Below are 18590 nucleotides of genomic sequence, written 5' to 3'. Positions count from 1 at the left end.
ACATCATTTTTCCAAATCATTCCAATCATGTCTACTATCAATGCTTCCTATGATTATTCAAAACATAAATGCCACAACTTCTTCTTCTTTGCTTATTCATCTTTAATGCGATTTAAATTCACTGCTAAATATTGATTACCCAAAGTGCGCCTTGTGGTCAACCCAGTAAAATATCATGTCTAGAAATTGAGAAAAATCTCAACAAGAATCTTCGTATTTAGGTAATGTGCTATAACTGTTTCTTTTTAAATGTATATACCATTTTAAGGTTTCTGTACATGGAATATGGTCAAAAACTTTTCAGGAGAATATTTTCCTTTAAATATTTTTTTTAATTCCATGTGTTTTATTAAAATAGGTCATTGATTGCTCAATACATGGGTTCAAATTTAATCAGGATTAACAAAATATTTTTCACTTTATCTTTCATACTATGTAATATAGTATATTGATCGATATTAATACAAAAATAAAATTATAAAATTTGAATTTTATTTGAAAACCTCATAAAAACCATAACATATATCAAAAGTAAGTAGTTATAAAAGTAAATAAATATAATATATCGTATTTAAATTCACAACAACAAATTAAATTCCTTAATAATAAAAATCTCTTAAAATAATCAACCATAATTGGAAAATATATATTTTTAACCCAAGGATACAATCTTTCTTCTTCTTTTTTGCTTTTAAAAGAATATTAGTGAAAGTATATGAAATTTTCTTTGTGGGTTGTACAAAATGTGCCTATTTCTTACTTTTATGACAAATTTTTATAGAGATATATGTAATATTTTAAAAATTAAATAAATATTGTCATTTTTAGTATAATAAAAATAATAATGTTACAAGTGTTTAAAATTAAATTAATATGTTATTAGAATCTTTTATTTTTTGTTTTTGTTTTGTAAAATTACAATAATTGATTGTTCTTTCAAAATTAACTGTATATTAATTTTAATTTCTTCTTGAGAAATTTATGACACAAATACTGAAAGTTAAATACGTATTTAATTACCTTAAATATTAATAAATTTGAAACGAAATTATCTGAATTGAAGATTTTTACAAAACAATGTTGTGACTTTTTTATGTAATACTTATGTATAAAATTGACTATTTAGCTTATTTTAAATATAAAAAAAGGTTGGTATAATTTATAAGAATAATAGAGAAATGTTGTTAAGAAAGTAAATAAATAATTTTGATGAATTTATTGTTAATTTTCGTTAGTGGGTTGACCGAGACAGGTGGAAAGTTCTTAGTCAGTCAGAAATGCATTGTTTTGGCATATGCTCTTACACTAATTATTAAACAAATCCCAATCATCATCATTAACATCTAATTACGCCAATTAATTATTATTAATTATTCTTTTTCAATTTACCTATTAAAGTAAAAGTTAAATTAATGGCTTTGTCGGTTGTTATGCAATATTCCAATTTCAAAGTCTTGAGTTAATCACTCACCACCATCAACTAACAATTTCAAAACTATTTTCTTCTAAGAAAAAAATCTTAATTTTAATTTTTAAAAATTAATTCAAATAGATTATTTTCGTTATTACTTTATCAACAGCCTTAGATTATATGTCAGGTACTAATTTATAATTTTATTTATTTTTTATTTTTAATTTGTTTAAAAAAAAATTGTTGTGTATGTGTTATGTATGTGGTGAGTCAAGTGACACTCATGTAAATATATCACTGTTATGTGTCATTTTTTTTATTCAAATTATTTTTTATATTCATTTTATGATTTGATTCAATTCTAAGCTTTTTTTAAAATTAAAACAATGTTGCTTCTTTTTAAATTAGACTAAATTTATTATTTGTATAAATATTATACTTATATTTATATTAAAATTAATTTTGTATTAAATATTTATAAAATTATTTTTAAATCAACATATTATTGAATTTTATTTAAATAAATTACTTTTAATCTTATAAAAAAATATAGATTAACAATATAGTAGTTTTAAATACATGCTCTTTTTAAATGAAACTTAAATTTATTTAATAAATATAATAATATTTATATGGTAAATAACAAAGTATTATCTAACTTAAAATAAAATAATATATAGAATAAATATGTCTGACTTAAAAATATTAAATTTTAAAATAAAAATTATTAAAAAAATCAATTTTTACTACATAATTAAAAAATAAAAATATACAATAATTTAACTGATTAATATCTATTGTAATATTTGTAAAGTAATTTAATATGTAATTACTTTAATTATTTTTAACTTAATAAGTTAAAAAATCAATTTTAATAAAAATATCAATATAATATTTATATAAATTATAAATTTAATTTTAATACGGAGAGGACAATATTATTCTAATTTAAAAAAGTTGTGATTGAATTGAAACAAAAATACATACATAGAAACTAAATTAAATATAAGATAGTAACCTGCAACATTAGCATTAACTTGTCCCACTGTTAATGTTATGTAATACTGATAATATCACATGACATGAATTTGACACATTGAAAACAAAATAATTTTAAAAGGAATAATTAAAAATATTGCAAAATGACACATAATATGTATTTAGTATTGTTGGTAAGATATTAAGGAAAAATATCTAATTAATTCGATTTTTCAATTGGTACTTGATTAAAGAAAAAAAATCAAGTAAAAATATATTTGAATATTTTTAACCAAACTTAGAACCAAAAAATAATTAAACTAAAATATTTCTAATAACTAATATTTTTTCAAAATAGTTTTGTCATAAAATAAAAAGTATAGATAATGATGATGCAATCGAATATAAAAATTTAACTAAAATTAGGATATTTTAAATAAAAATATTGTCAAATAAAATAAAATTAGATAAGATCTGCTTATATTTTAAAAATAATTTTATTTTCTTACAAAAAATATAACATGCAGTACCAATTTGGTTCCTTTTCTTGTCCAAAGGATTGAATATACTGGGAAATGATTTTATCTAGTAACTCTGAAATATAATCATATATAATGTTCATATAATTCATAATATATCTTTTTTTTATATATGAATAACTTGAATAAAAGCAATGCATCTACAGTAACTCTGAACATTAAATCACGACTATGACTCCATGTTACAAAAAGAGTCTTGTAGATATGACCAACAACAACACTATAAAGTTACCATATCAACTCTATTGGATGATTTTACTTTGTAAATTTTTTATACTTCCATATGTTCAACCTTAGAATTATGAGCATCACGCTTCCTCAGAAGTGGAAGTGTCTCAATATTGAAAAACATGATGATTCACCAAACTTAGGCATGCATCTAAAAGCACATAAGCACATATGACACAAGCAAATTTGTTTTCCAATAATTTGGATGTGCATTGCAAGGTGTTTTCAACTACCCTCAAAGGACCACCATTATAATGGTATTATTTTTTAACAAGAAAATTAATAGAGTAATTTCAAACTTTTTGCACAATGTTTTCAACTCATCTTTCAAACAACAAACTCATGGTCACAAATTCAATCTCTTTGAATAGTGACACAAAGAAAAATTGAACCCTTCATCAATTATATAACTTGTTTTGCTAGAGCATCACACAACATTCTTAAACTCCACCATATATTTGTCGATACATACTATGAAAACAAGTCAAATATACAAGAAGAAAAGATTGACTGTGTATTAAATTTTTTTCACGATAATTAAAAAGATATTAAGTCTAATAATTGATTTGGCACAATTATTCATTCGCAAGATCATTACTAAAAGGATTTTCGCAAACCTTGTAAAAAGAATATCCTTTTTACTATGAAATGTTAAAGATTACATATCTTATTATCTGCTTGAGTATGATCTTATCAAACAAATACATCTAATGGGATATGATACTTAAAAAAGCAATATACTTTTATTTTTCATATTTTGTTGTAAAACACATAATGAAAATCACTTAGAGTAATGCTAGGTTTGTTGAAATATGATATAACACATGTGACCCTTACTAGACTCCAACAAGTTTATTTATGGACAATATCTTTGCAATAGAAGGAAATAGGGAAAAGTTGTGCAACCAAGAAACACAATACATAACCATAAAAGAAAATACAAAGATGAAAACAAATGATCGATGAATGGTGTCACAGAACCATCTTCTTAGATGAATGATTTATAGAAATCTCAAAGAGTGGGAAATACACATACCTCATATTGAGTTTGTAGATAATATAGTAGTTCATTATACTACTTCTCAATCACCTTTTGATATTGTTTATGTGTTTAATCCTTTAATCCTTCTATATTTATTTTCTCTTCATAAGGATATGATGTGTAATGATGTAAATGCAAGAGAAAATTTTATAAAGGAACTACATGACAAGGTAAAGAATGAGACAAAGCACTAAGAATCCTTTTCAATTCCTAAAGAGAATAAACAACAACGCAAATCAATTAGATATACATGAGGAGTATGGTTTGAGTTGTGGCTTTAATGTGATATAAGGCTTTTGAATTTGTGGGTAAATTCCCTCTTAGATAGGAAAAAAGATGTAAATAAGGATTAGAAATAGCTTGTTGAAGATAGAGAAAAGAAACATAAAGTATAAAAACAAGAAACATGTGGCAAAGAAGAATAAATACAAAAAAAAATTAAGAAATATTTATAAAAGGAAGATTCAAATAAACGAAAGAAAAGATAAAAGACATGTAAATTTGTAGATTCATTATATTATATGATATTCATTTATTCTTTCAAAATATCCTATAATCGAAAGGAATTCTTGACTACTCATGGGTGGTTGTAACTCTTTCACTTGACTCTTTATAGTTTTGCAAGCTAATGTGTGCCTTTTGGAGAATAGTTAGTACCAGTCATAGTGAGTTCCACCATAAATAAAGGAACTACTTCCTTAGATTTAAGGAATAACCTATGTGCTAATCTAGATTATGAGTTAACTAAAGAGATTAAGAGAGTTAACTTAGTTAAAGTGATTGTTGTTTTTTCTTCTCCTTTAGGAAGAACATTGTCTTTATAGAAGGATGCATCTTTCAATTGTAAATTTACTTTTGAAGATTGAATAAAATTCTTTTTGTGAGTTTAATTTGAAAGTTTTAAAAGTTATTTAAGCCTTTAGAAAGAGAATTTATCGTATCTCTTTTAAAGTTTTTTCTTATGCTCTAAGGGTATAGGCATTACTTATTTTTTTTTTTAGTGTTCAAAATATATAAAAGTAATTAACTCTCTTATCAGCGGGAGTTGAACATAATGTAATTTATCTCTTTGTGATTATTACTATTCAATATATTTATTTTCCACCACTCTTGTGTTTTATTTTTATTCTTAATTGGATGATTATTGTATGCATATTTGGTAGTACCTAGTGATAGAAAAATAGTCTGAAAAACCTAATTGGGATAAGACAACTAATAGATTTTACATGCTAGACACAAATGTAAAAAGTCATTCCTAACACGGGAATGTTAAACTTAATATGAACTTATAATTAAAATTGCAAAGACGTTGGAGATTTTATTATTACAGTTTAGACTTGTTAAGACATTAATGCTTGTTTCATTTGGTTAATGCTCGAGTACGAATTAAAAGTATATTGTTTGATTTATTTTTGTATGAAATTGGATCATGGATTGGAATCTCGGTGAAATCTTTATCATATATTTCATTAATTCAATTTTATTGCTTTCTTAGTTTTAGATTTATTTCATACACATACACAATATTTATTTTTTTAAAATTTTTAGTCTTAATTAGTATATAAATATAATTTTTCTGAACAATGTAATGGTAACTCGACAAACAATATTTGGATTTATCCATTTATTATTTATTATTTATAATACATTTATCAAATTTATAACAAGTTTTGTCTTGATTTTTATATGGAAAACTTTATCGGATGACGAAACTTACTACACTCATCATTTGATATTTATCACAGGTGACATTCTCTTCCATCTCTAAGTCCCAGTCCATTTTCTAATTTCTTTTACAAAATATTTTTGTTTCACATATTATTTTTCACGGGTTTTTGGTGTTATATACAAATTTAAATCACCATAACCATAAGACATGTTTTCACAAGCTTTTTTCTTTTTAAACATCTCTTAAACTTTTTATTTTTAAATTAATTGTAATAGTCAAACATAATTATGTTGCTAAAATTAGTTATCTTTATTGGTAATTATATATATCCTATTACAAGTATTACAAATTAGTAGTAGTATTACTATTATTAATTTTAGTATAACTGCTATCACAACTTTTATTATTGTTGTTAGAACTAATGATAATATTATTATAATGATTATTGTTATTATTATATTACTACTAATATTGTTATTATTCCTATTAATATTATTATTGGTAATATTATTATTGTTATTATTTATTACTATTATTATTTTACTTTTAATCTTCTTGACTCTGATCTTTTTCTATAAAAAAAGCTAAAAGGTAGAGTTACTAATAAGTTTATATTTAAATTATGACCGCTAGTTCAGTCTCCATTTAAGATTTTCATAGAACAAAACTAAATTTGTTACTTTTGGAAGTCAACGTCGAATAATGTATAACTTTAAATTCAGTTGTTTATTTTGAACTCGTTAATGATTAAACATCAAAATGGCTGTTATCCCTTTACTTTTAGACAAAAACCTTATAAGCTCGTTTTGTACGTCATAAAAATACTTAATTATATACTGAATAGTATGTTAAATTTATACATAGAGATATACAAGCTATTTTTTAAATAGAAAAATATATTTTTTAAAATAAACTTTAATGAGCAGAAGCTAAAGTTTATTAATATTTAAAATCTGATTACGAGAGAGATATCCGAGTGCAGTGAGTATATCCTTATAATAATTGCATGCTGAGAATACAAAAACAGATGTTTATCCACTCTCAATTGTTACTTTCTTCACTAAAAAGGTCATTTCAAAAGGTTTCGGAATAAAGACATCCTTCAATTTTTAAGTAATATACTATCTTCCAAATCTTGGACCTCACTGAAATTAGTGTTGCTCTCAACCTTCAATCAAACCAGGCAAATTCTTTGCGCACCTCCATATTTTTCATCTTGCTACTTATGAATATAAAAATTCCTATTTTATTCTGTTTGGTTTGTATAACCTACAAGTAAAAAAATCTCTTAGATTTTACAATTCCAAAATCAAGAATGACTTTTGGATTGTAAAATTCAGAAAGTAAAAATAACGTAATTTGGAAGTCACTTTTTTTTTAGAAAAGACTTTCAAATTATACTTAAAACTAAAATAAGAGTTTTGGAGGATTATATAATTTAGAAGTAAAAAATAACTTATAGATCTTACAGTCCAAACATAAAATAACTTCCAAATTATGCTAAAATTAACTTTTAGATTGAGCAACCCAAAAGTTAAAAACGATTTGAAATTGTGTAATCTAAAAGTTATTTCTTTCTTAAACTTCTCCTACTTCTAGAAGTCAATTTTAGTTTCCAAATTTAAGATTCTACACTCCAAAAGGGTTTTTTTAAAAGAAAAAATAGATTCCACATGGTGCAATTCACAAGTAAATTTTTTTTACTTGGTGCAATCTAAAAATCTTCTTTAAAAAATGATTTCTAATTTGAAAACTTTTCGAATTGTACAGTTTGAAAATCATTCTTTATTTCAGAATTACATAATTTAAAAGGGACAAAATGATAAGTTTTATATTCATGGAGGAGGGAAAATATGAAGGTGTGTGAAGAATTTGCCATCAAGCCATGGTCGTGATTTCCTACTTTTAGAAGCTGAAACGGATCCAGCTATCTCATTAGACCAAATCTTAAACATTTGTTTTGTTTGGATTCAGAATTATGTTTGGATTCAGTATGAGGAGGATTTTGGGTGAGTGGTTTGTTTGTTTCTCCTGTGATTGAGATTTTCTCCATTGCATTTAGAAACTTGCGCAAGTGCTTGATGTACTCAGGAAAAGCCTCAAGGTTGCAATGACCCCACCCTTTACCCACAAAGGGTCATATTTTTCCTTCGAAAGTTCCCACAATCGTTTTCCGTGGGACCAGTCAACGATTTCATCATTAGTTCCCTGCCCATGAAACACAACCAGACAAATAAAACTACTATTTGCACGGAAAGTGCATTATTTAATCAAAGATAAGGTCTTTGTACAGACTACTCAACTCATCAATGGTCACACATAATCCAGACCCTAACATCTAAGTTTGAAATTTTGACTCAAATTTTGCTACAATGATACTATGCTCTGTGGTCTTATCTGGTAAGAACTTATGTACAACAGGGTCTTATGTTGTGGCAATGTTTCACCACAACCTAAGAAAAGAAAACATGCGTTGATACTCTAAAATATATGCATTGATTAGATTATGGATAGGCTTCAAGATTAAGAAATAATAGCATGAGCAATAATAGGACAAATTGTGCTGTAAGGATCCATCCTCTTCCAATAGCAGCAGAACACAACTGACAAATAAAAGCATAATTGGAGAACTGTTTCAAATGTAACATTTCATATTAAATATTGTGCCTATGTTTCAAATTTTTGTTTGAATCATTGATTGCTTTTTAAATTCAGGTTCGAATGGAAAATTTGCCTGATACCCCCCTGAAAACAAAACTTAAGATATGTTACTAACTTGTGTCTCCATTGCTAGGCTGTTTCAGTTCCAGAACTAAAATCTATTGTTTGCACTTTGTAAGAGATATTCAGCTAACAATTGTTGTTAAGAATATGAACTGATTCACTAAAATTATTGAAACAAGATCTGAAGACTTTCTGCACACTGGTGAGAAGTATAATGGGAAAATATTTTAGTCAAATAAACTACAGTACCAGGAAAATAATTCCTTGTCGGGTTCAACCAAGTTTTCATATTTACCTAATCGATAAATATAGCAAGCAAATATGAAATTCTATATAGAACAATTTTATCATATACTCAAAAAGTAGAAGAAACAATAATATATTTAGGAGGGAAACCTGAAGAAAGAAACCAATGAGCTCTTTTGAACATCGCAAGAAACATGATGCAGAAACTATAATAAGAAAAATAGATAGAAAGATAACCTTACATGAATAACTAAGACTGGACAGTCAACATGCCTTATTTTGTCTATATTCTGAAATTAGTAAAGAGAAGTATGTTAATACAAAACTCTGATAAATTTCAATATAGGTACTGATTAAGAATTAGGAGATCACTCAGAAAAAACTTACTTTGAATATGTCAAACCAAAATGTGACCTTGACAGGGTACAAGACTCTTATCCCTGAAAGGATTCCACTGTGAATAACAACACCTCTCAAATTCCGTAACTTAGTAGCCAAGTGTATTGTGGGCCCACTGCCAACTGATTGGCCATACAAAATCAACTCTTGTGGCTCAACTCCATATTCTCTCTTCAAACAATCATACACAGCCTCTATGTCAGAATATGTGTTGAACTCTGATGGCTATCAAAGTTAGAGATAATCACACATAACAGATTCAGTTAGATTGGTGGAAAGAATGGTTTGGAGAAAATGTAGAATTCAAATGGAATGGATTATCTAATCTATTAATCTTGCATCTTTATATCATATTTCATGGTATGCACAATCCCAAACCTAAGGACAATCTAGACATCTATGATCAATTCAATCCCTTGTAATTTTTTGTTTGGAAACAACCCAATAAAGTAAATAAAAGAGAAGTGAAAGTTGGGGCAAAGGAATCAGGGATGATACTTACCTTACCTGTAGAGGCTCCATATCCTGAATAATCATAGCTGCATGGTAGCATAAAGTTTCAAAATTATATGCCGAAAGGAATATTACTTATTTTACTTCAAACAAGTATGTACAATAACATTTATGAACTATTAGGGTGAACAAAAAATATATAATTCAAGACACAAACAACTGGTTTGGAAACAGACACAACCTTTATTAGAGAGGACTTAACTTTGCATTCAATAAGATTCAAAACCAAGCATCCTATTCTCTGAGGAAGGAGCAAGCACAACAACAAAATAATAAGGCAGGATGGCAGATTTATCATGAAAGGAGTTTAAAATGAAAAAGTATAATTACACTTGAAAGGTAGTTATTATAGTTAAGAGTTAGTTAGCACAAAGAAGCCCATTAAAAAGAAGCTTAAAGGGAAAAAGGAAGACAATTTATTTTAGACTAGAGAGAAGTGTAACTTGAATAATCCAGTGAAAAGGAAAGCGCTCCTTGGTAATACTTTTTACACTTGATCAAATAAATTAGTTCTAATTTTCATTTCATTATTTTTCTTACAAAAATGTGGATGCTTAACAATTTTGGTTCGACGTACTGGATTTACAAGATGCATTGTAACTGACTTTTACCTTTTTCATGTGCCACACGTGCTTCTTGGAAGTGTAATAATGAATTTTTCTCTAATTTTAGGAACTGCCGTGTGTCTCTTCCTAATTTAAAGGAATCAACCATATATGTAAGGATTAATTAAGAGTTAAGTGTTAAACATAGGAATTAGTTGAGCTAACTTTATAACTTAAGTATAATCTTATACTTACATTTGAATTTTCTATTTTTTCTATACACTTGTTCGGGTCATTTCTCTTCTAGGCCATTTTCTATATAAAGAAAGTCTATGTCTCTATTTTAAATCACTCTGGAATATACGAAATCATTGTCAGATATATCTTTCAGATTCTTGAGATAGTTCTTCTTTTGTTTTGAGTCTTATCTTGAATTGTTTTTCAAATGGCCAATCCTTATACACTTATCTTTTGAGAATCCTCTTGAAGGTGACATGTTCTTACTCTTTCTCAATCCATTTTATATTTCCTTTTGCAATTTGTGCTTGTTTCTATCTTGCGTTTCCAGTGTTGTGAAAATAAATCACCACGGAACCCATGTTTTCGCTACCTTTTAATGTTCTTTCATGGAGTCTCTTCTCTCCAACACCTTTTGAATTGATCAAGATCGTTTCATCTCTTAAGGATTGCATCTCATTAGTTCAAATTTTTGTGATAAGAATCCAGGAACCAATCTTGGGAGGATCTTGCAACAACACTACAAAGGAGATTTTGAAGAAAAAGTGAAGCATGGCATTTGAGCGAAGATTTCATCGAAAAATTTGAAATCTTGGTCTCACTAGCAAATGAGACATTGGAAGATCAATTTATTGGGTATTTTTCCTCATAGGATTACTCCAGAATATTCGAAATCAGGTTCGTCCACATGACCTAAAGGACCTGATTTGAGCCTTGAAAACTGTACAAGGCGTGGCGGTAGCTATGAAGGATGAGTAATATATCAATGTACCTTTGTATCAAGAACCTTATTTAGGTTTCCGTTATCAAGGTGGAAGAGGAATTATGTCTTGAATGAAACTTCGAGGAAGCACAAAGAACTTACACTGGTTCAATGAATTTAGACAAATATGGCAATGGAGTGGGGAATTGTTCTTAAGATCGTCAGTGACCAAGCCTAGTTCGGGTCAAACAATGTCAGGGATTATAGGAACCAAGAATATTCCATATCAAGAGAAGTGATATGAATCTCTATTATTGGTGTGACAAATCGTTTGGTCCAAATCATAAGTGTCAGAGAAGAGTTTGAGGGTTGTTCTTTTTGCCGTTGGTGAACTTATTAATGAGGTCGAGTAGATAGTGCAGTAATATTAGAAGAAAATATTTTTGTAGAAAAAGGGGTGGATGATAGCTTTTGCCAACTTCTTTTGAAGTTTCTCCAATAACTTCATAGTTGAACTACACCCAACCTAGAGAAACATAATTTATTTTTTATATCTTTATATTTGTAGCTTGTTTTGGACGGTCCTTGGTAATCTTTTGTTTGTCTTGATTAAGTTTCCCAAAATGGTATCAGAGTTTGGGTCATTCCAATCTTCTCCAAGAGCATCAAAGCTAAAAACGAATCCAAGAACCACGAAGTCCCAAACCAATAATATGTTAGAAATATATTGCTAAATCAAGAAACCGGCCTCTATTACAAGATCAGTCTCTAGAAGTTTTTTGGTCAAATTCAATTTTCTTTATTTTATATTATAATTTTACATTTTGGTTGCTTTTATTTGTTACCACTGCGTTGTTACTTGACCTAAGGAGAAAGTATGAGAACCGGTTGTGAAGAAAAAATCCACTCCATCTGTTATAAATTTAGGGTTAAACAATCTTGTAAATCATGCCAAAGACACATAAGAATATTTGTGTATTCCAAGCTCTTTAGTCATTCTTTTTCGGTCTGTGATGTCAGTGTGAAGTCATGAGCGATTGAACACCATGTTGCCAGAAGTTGATGCAACCTCCCACATGTAATTTATCTTATCCATTTCAACATTATTTTATTATTCGCTTAATTTTTTTTTAAAACCCTATTATTAATTCTTGTTTGTCTTGATCCTCCAAAAATGATTTCATAATTTTAATTGTGATTGAAAAACCCTTTTATAAATTAATATTTAGGTAAGAACTGTGATATAGCTACAACTGAGAAAAAGGAATTTGTTTGATCTTCCTTAATTGAGCAAGACATTTTCTCACCAAAAAATTGAGTTAAAGACAATTTTATAGTTAAGATCTTAAAACTCACCTTGATTCTATACATATTTAAATAAAAACATATATTAATTTATGTGTCGAGCTAACCAACATTAATGTAATTTATTTTTAATACTTATTAAAGCTAGTAACACCTTACTTAATTTTAACATTTATTTAGGTCAGTGTTCGTTACATATATACTAATCTAATTATAATTAATATCTATTAATATTTAAGAATTAGCTTGTTATACGTGATATTAATGTTATTAAAATTTTAATTCAAATACTCATTTAAAAATGGTAAAACATTAAGATCTTTTTAATAATGTTCTACATATTTTATTATCTCTTCTGTCAAGAAATATTCATGGTTGTTGAAACTGTGAAAGTGGAGGAAGTAAAAGCCTAAAATAAATAAATAAACTAACATAGAAGCAATCATGGTTTCACTGAGAGAGAAATGTAAAGAGAGGAAAAAGAAACCTCATGATATTGACGCGGAGGTGTGCCCTGAGTTCGAGGAAGAGGTCATGCATCTGACCTAAATCAGCGGCATTGCCATGGGAATAGAGCAAGGTGAACCTGGCAAAAGGATGTTTCCAAAACGTCGCAACGATCTTATTCCCACCCTTCGTCTCCAGTACGTGAGCCTCCAAGTTCTTGTCCCCGCTCACGCCGGAAATCACCACCCTCCCGTCCCGCTCCCGCGAAATCTCATACGTCGCTGGCTCCGGCGGGAAAAACGCCAATCTCGCCGCCACCGGTCCTGTAACATTGCCCATTCAACAAAGCATCATTTCCAAGGATCTTCCACTGCACGATGATCTTCTTCCTTCTTCTTACAATCGCGTATGGAACAGAATTTCAACGGAAAAGTGGTTTTGTGTGACGAAATCAAATGAGATGAAAGGTGAAAATAAGTGAGGAGTCGTGGGAAATAGATCCGAGATAACCGTTACTCCTCCCCCCAAAATCTAAACTTATTATAGAAATTAAAATAAATTTATAATAATAAGAGTTAAAAATAATCTATACAGTAAATTATGATTAAAAATTTTCGTTTTTAATTTATTATATAATTAAATATCCAAAATTATTTACTGTAAAATTTAATTATAATATAGTTTAAATATTTAAAATATTTATTTTTTAAATATTAAATAATTAAGAACAGTTATCAACAGTAAATAAAAGTTACTCGTCTTCTAATTCGATTTAAACAAGGCATGGTTATGTTATGAGAGATATAGGAATAGATTATTTTTGAAAAAAAAAATTAAATATTTGTTGATAATTAACATTTTGGTTTAAATAAATTATGGGTGCGTGTGTATATTATTGGAACAAATTACTCATCTTAATCATAATTATGAATTTAATTTTTGAAATTATAATAAAATGATTACATATTTTTCTACAAATTAAATTATATTACACTGGACGACTTTTGCATTCCTTAATGAGACATGCATCTTCCTTTGACATACAAAGTAAAATGTGAAAATTACTTGCACATAGCGTAGAATATTATCTTATATTATACATAATATAGCAACAAAATTAGAAAGAAGTATCCACCAAAAATGCATCAAGGTCAGCTATATCAAATTGTTTCTCTGACAATATCGTCTCATGAAAATTGATGGAATCACCTTAATATATTTAAAATTATATATGAATTATTATTGTTATTAATATAATAAAATGAATATATATTTTTTAGTATAATTATAATAAAATTAATATATATTTAAATAAATATTTTTTCACTTTTTTCCTAATGTTAGGTTAATTGTGACATCCCAATTATATAAGAAGCATATATAATAAAGACGTCATCATTTCATAATATAGAAAAGCAGTCAAGAGTAGTTTTAAGGATTACAGTCATCTTTATAATAGTATGAAATTGAAAACTAGAGTATTAAAGTTTCTTCTTTGAAATCACAGAGAATTTAAAACTTTAAATGCACAAAAGTTCTTCAAAGCTAGCAAATAAAAGCTAGCGAATCTAAGCTGCAGCGTTGCCATCCACATCAAGTACGGTTTCCAAAGTATCCTCCTTGCCATCTGCTCTCACCCAAGTGGGTGATCATCGCACATATCCAAACACAAACACAAACAAGTAGGGGTGAGCTAAACATAAAAAGCATATTATTCAACCTCACACGACATGCAAAAATCACTCAAACATGGTAAAATGACATCACAGGACTTGTTACTTTATAAACCGACTCGTCAGGACTAGAATGATAGTCGAGCTATGGTGGGTCTTGCACTCGTGGTGGCTTATGAAACTTGGGCTCCCCCACCCTACCACACTCACGAGGTTAGTCCGTTATCACTCACCTTGGATCATACTGGAAGCACCCAAGACTAGGACCTCCTACTACTCCTCACCACATGGTTCAATCCCCTTTACATGAGAAGAAAGACCATTGGAGTTTCAGGATGACCCCCAAGACTGAGCTCCTACTTTCATTCTAAACACTACCAGAGCACCACCATGTATCCTCTCCTTGAGGATCATGGAATTACGTTCATGAACCATACTGTCACTTTGAAACTTAACCCAAGACATGAATAACCAGATACCATCATATTATCACAGTGAATCCAACATATCTCATACATTCACATACTTCCCACATAAATCACATCATGTTCAGACGCATAAATTCAAATCTAATATAATAAAATACAATCATCACAAAAATCGTGCAAAATGAATATATCACAAAATAAATTAACAATACTAAAAATATCACCATAAATGGTCACCAGAAAAGAATCAAATGTTTGACGAATCAAACTCACCATAAACGTCAGTACATATGACTAGTCACAACTTACTGGATTGGACCAAGGCTGCTCTATGATCAGGGATGTACCAACTCCGGTTTTTAAGATTCTTCTATCCTACCATAACAATTAAAATTCATAATTTTTTTTATAAATGGTTCAATTACAAAAATTAAGCAATATTGAGATCTCTGAGAAGATACAAAATTAATATCTCTAAATCTGTAACTCCGATTTCAAATCTGAATGGTCAACTTAATTCACTATGTGTTAGAAACTACATATTAAAATTTTCGGTTGATCCAACGGTTAACTAGATAGATATTGAGGTTTTACCAAGGTAACTCAGGGACAAAATTTTAATTGGTTTTCGATTGTACTCAAAATGCAGAACAAATTCCTCTAAGCACAGACATCTAATTACAAATCTGAATGGTCAAGATGACTTAATATGTCTTATGAATTACATAATAAAGTTTGGGCTCAATCTAACGGTAAATGAAATATATATGAAGTTTTTACCATGATAACTTAAGAACAGAAATATAGTGTTCATCAGATTTTTCAAACCTTCAAAATTTCTTTCTCAAAACATAGACTTCCAATTACAAATCCGATCGGTCAAAGTGTAGTAATATATCCTAAGAATCATATATCCAATTTTGAGGTTGATCTAACAGTCAAATAGGTCAGAATCTATATTTTACCGAGATAACTCATTAACAAAACTATAGGGGTAATTAATTTACTCAAACATGCAGGATTTATTTCTCCAAGTACAGACTGTTAATTACAAATCCAAACGGTCAACGTGTATAAATATATCTTAGGAATCATATATCAAATTTGCAGATTGATCTAACGGTCAAATAGGTCATAATCTATATTTTACCGAGAGAACTCAATAACAGAACTATAGGGGTAATTAATTTACTTAAACATGCAGGATTTATTTCTCCAAGTACAGACTTCTAATTACAAATCCGAACGGTCAAAGTGTATTAATATATCTTAGGAATCATATATCAAATTTGCAGATTGATCTAACGGTCAAATAGGTCAGAATCTATATTTTACCGAGAGGACTCAGTAACCAAATTATAGAGGTAATTAATTTACTCAAACAAGCAGGATTTATTTCTCCAAGTATAGACTTCTAATTACAAATCCGAACGGTCAAAGTGTATTAATATATCTTAGGAATCATATATCAAATTTGTAGATTGATCTAACGGTCAAATAGGTCAGAATCTATATTTTACCGAGAGGACTCAGTAACCAAATTATAGAGGTAATTAATTTACTCAAACATGCAGGATTTATTTCTCCAAGTAAAGACTTCTAATTGATGATCCCAATGGTCAATGTGAAGAAATAGGTCTTAAGATTCATATATTAAACTTTTAGCTAAATCCAATGGTAAAAACAATTAAAAGGAAGGTTTTACCACAGTAATTCGAAAATAAGAAAATTATAATCATGAAAACTAAATTTATACAAGTGAATAAATAACTACCATTACCAAAATTTTAACATGTTCATAACTCATATTCATGATCATAACATGTATAAAAATCATGTATAAGAAGGATTAGCTCCCTACCTCTATTTCATACTTCTCTTGCTCCGAATTCGTTTTCCTGAAAACCCTCCAGAGTCTCTACTCTTCTTGCAACTAAAATTTCTTCCTAACTCTTTCTTCTCTATTTCTCAAGGTTTCTCACTTGATTCTTCCTCTCTTTGTGCAAAATTATTCTCCCCTTCATGGCTATTTATAGTAAAAAAAATTTACTATTCATCAATTTTTTAATATATGTATTTTTATATTAATTTCTTAATTTTCACTTACATAATGGATTCATAATGGATTCCTCAATTATGACTTCAAATTTGAATGCTTTCTCCATTATCAATATTTTAATTTTAATTTTACTTTTTCGTTTTTTTTACAAAAAGGTAGAAAAGATTTTGAATTCATTACCAAAATTTTCTACCAATTAAGCTACCAAAATATCTTTTTTTTTTTAACTTTTCACATTTTATAAATTTATTATATTCTCCATTCCTAAAGAAATATATTTTTACTAGTAATAAAATTATAAATATTTTTCATGTGTCTTACATTAATCTTGTATAGTCTAATCCTTTATTATTATATTTTCTTCTTTTTGTTCATTTCATGTAGAATAACTTCTCCGATACTATTGCATGCTAGAAAGATTGTTTCTTTTCACAAAACCATATCCATAATGGATAAAATCCAGATATATCATATTTATTACTATTTACTATTTATTAAAGCTTTCAAAAAGTATTAAGCAAAATGCTTTGATCAAAATTTTAACATTTTCTGAAAAATATTTGTTAATTATTTTTCAATAATTTTGTAATCAATAATTAAATTATTTATTTTATTTATAATTAATTTTAAAGATATATCGTGTTGAAGAAATTTATATTGCAATTGTATAACATCACAAGTAGTTATTGCAAAATAGTTATTCTTATGCATTTAAGGTTACAATATGAAAATTATCAATTGAACTTTCTTTTAAAATTATTAAATCATTAATTTCTTGAAATAATACAAGGTGATAAACGTATAGTTAAATGTATTACAAATCGCTACACATTCATTTTAATAGAACATTAACAGAATATTTCTAGTAAAATAATGTTAAATTAGTTTACTAAGTTCAAAAATATCATAATATTCATGTTAAATTATTTTATATAGTTTAGACATATCACATTATACATGTCAAATCAATTTACTCGTTCTAAAAATATTACACCATATATGTCAAATTTCATAAAAATTAATATCAAATGAAGATAATTTCTGTGATATTGACATATTTTTTTCACTCGCTTCATATTGTGAAAATAAAATCATGTTAACACAATCAACAGATATACACAAAATATTAACTTCTATTCAATTATTTAATAATATAACTTTATTTACCGTGTAAAATATTAAATACTTACAAGTAAGTTACTGGCCCAACAAAACATGATATCTAACTAAAGAGGAATATGTTTTCCTTCATTTAGATATCAAACATGACTCTTTTTAGTGTCTTAATTTTTATTTTTATTTTTTCAAAAGTTGTTAATTATCCTTAAGCTAATAATTTCCTTTTTTAATTAAGAACTTTCATTCAAATCAAAATTTGAGAAATTGCACACTACACTACTAAATCCAGTGGTGGGCTAAAATGCAACATTGTAATGGCCTTTTG

At 27.7% G+C, this 18590-nt stretch overlaps 1 pseudogene; it reads right to left on the bottom strand.

The window, feature by feature from the left end:
• Window positions 1–7638: 7638 nt before the first annotated feature.
• LOC148195313 (uncharacterized) lies at window positions 7639–13496 on the bottom strand (annotated as a pseudogene).
• Between the last annotated feature and the right edge of the window lie 5094 nt (window positions 13497–18590).

The sequence above is a fragment of the Vigna umbellata genome, chromosome 7, assembly GCF_029865625.1.
Source record: "Vigna umbellata cultivar VRB3 chromosome 7, Vumbellata_1.0, whole genome shotgun sequence".
Taxonomy (NCBI): Eukaryota; Viridiplantae; Streptophyta; class Magnoliopsida; order Fabales; family Fabaceae; genus Vigna; species Vigna umbellata.
This window is presented reverse-complemented; position numbering and strand designations above follow the sequence as displayed.